Below are 1,798 nucleotides of genomic sequence, written 5' to 3'. Positions count from 1 at the left end.
TTTATCAAATTCTGCTTTAGCTAATGACTCTTGAGCAACTCCCTACCTTGTCTCCTTCACTTTCATGGACTAAGTGGGAAGAGTATATGTCTAGACCTAAATGTACTATTTAATATTCCTAGGTCATTTGGAGTAAATTAACACCAGGATTTGTTCTATGAAATATCATCAAACTGTATTATAAAATGAGTACCCTAGAGAGGTAATATAAACTGACGATGAGGTCCAGCATGTGTTTCATATGAAAATATGAATCATTACAGATGAAGAGAAAGTTGTGTCTACATTTCCATAGGATTTTGCATAAATTTTCACAGTAATAGGACTTTAAAATATTCTATGATGTTTCTCTTGTAGGTCAGGTTGCAACAATGTTTTAAAATACATGACATTAGTCTGTGCTCAAGTTGAAAATTCACATGTGCATGGGTTAGAAAAGGTATAAAATAATAATACATTTACTCACTAATCCATTTCTTGAATCTTTTACATTACTAGTAAATATTATAGTCAATAGAAAAGTTAAGAGTATTTTAAGAGTAGAAATGAGTTTATTTTTAAAGATCATATAAATACTACAAAAAACTTAAAACTTAAGGGACTAAATTCATCACTTTATAGCAATCACAGATAATTGTTGAAAAGCAAAATTCTACTTGGTAGGTAATTATTCTTAGAGAGAAGACAATACTTAATGATTTTAGGGGAACTTATAATGAGATTTCTTTGTTACAATTAATAGCATGCTATTGTCTTCTGTGAATCTGAACAAAATCCAGGCAGATTTAATTTCTTATCCCTCAAATTTCACCAGAGAAGTTGTGGGGATCCTTTCAGAACTATATCCCAAAGCGTTCATGGTGCAGTGTTAAAGAATCGATAAAAACATACATCTTTCTTTGTAGTACAATATTTATAATAGAAACTAGATGAAAACACTGCAACCTTACAGACAATATGATAGACAAATAGGGCAGAAGTAGACAGGAAAGGTCAAATGCTAGAGACCTACATCATGAACCTTCCAACAGACATCTGAATGGACTGTATATGCTGCTTTAGCTGAGAGCCTTCTTTGATCATAGCAGAACAGGTGATGAGAGGCCTGGAGACCCCACAGGCCTGTCCTAAAGCCTGCTTGGAGTGCACAGAGACATAGGGGACATTCTTGTCTTCGCACAGCAGTGGGAGTTGCAAGATGACCTCCAAGGGCTCAGTGTCTGTTGGCATCACAGTGAACTCAGAGATGCCTCTGTTGAGTGTCTTGATGGCTTCATTGAAGATGCTTGTAGTTACATGACTGCTGAACATGGTCCAGCAGCTTCTTGGTGAGGAGGGCATCTGCGAGGCAATAGGCCTTCATATTCACATCAGACTCCATATATCAGCCTCACGATGATTCCAGAACAGCCCATCTCACACAGACCCACAAAAACGATTTCTTTAAAACTCTATTTAGCAAAATAAAGTTTTACAACATACACGTGGAATGTGTTTTCCTATGTTCCACAACAATTATTTCTCTGCTGATGTAAACACATATGCAAGTAAACAATTAATATTTGTAAAGTTGAATTACCACACAAAGTAGAAGAGTGGAAAACCTAAGACCAACTCTAGAGGGCTGCACATGTGTGTGGAGTCCTAGATGCCTGCTGCTCTGAGACCAATTACAAACTCCAGGCCAACTGCCAGATTTGGCTATAAGATAAGTCAAATACATATTTTAGGAACAAACATTTGACTAAATGACTGACTATGAATAGTAATTTCTAGAACAGAAATAAATATATATAGA

The 1,798-nt window shown here is 35.7% G+C and overlaps 1 pseudogene; it reads right to left on the bottom strand.

Annotated features, from left to right (window-relative positions):
• Nucleotides 1–1,008: 1,008 nt before the first annotated feature.
• LOC127206452 (NHP2-like protein 1) lies at nucleotides 1,009–1,381 on the bottom strand (annotated as a pseudogene).
• Between the last annotated feature and the right edge of the window lie 417 nt (nucleotides 1,382–1,798).

The sequence above is a fragment of the Acomys russatus genome, chromosome 23 (assembly GCF_903995435.1).
Source record: "Acomys russatus chromosome 23, mAcoRus1.1, whole genome shotgun sequence".
NCBI classification, from domain to species: Eukaryota; Metazoa; Chordata; class Mammalia; order Rodentia; family Muridae; genus Acomys; species Acomys russatus.
The sequence above is the reverse complement of the archived record's forward strand: the minus strand, read 5'-3'. Positions and strand labels throughout refer to the sequence as shown.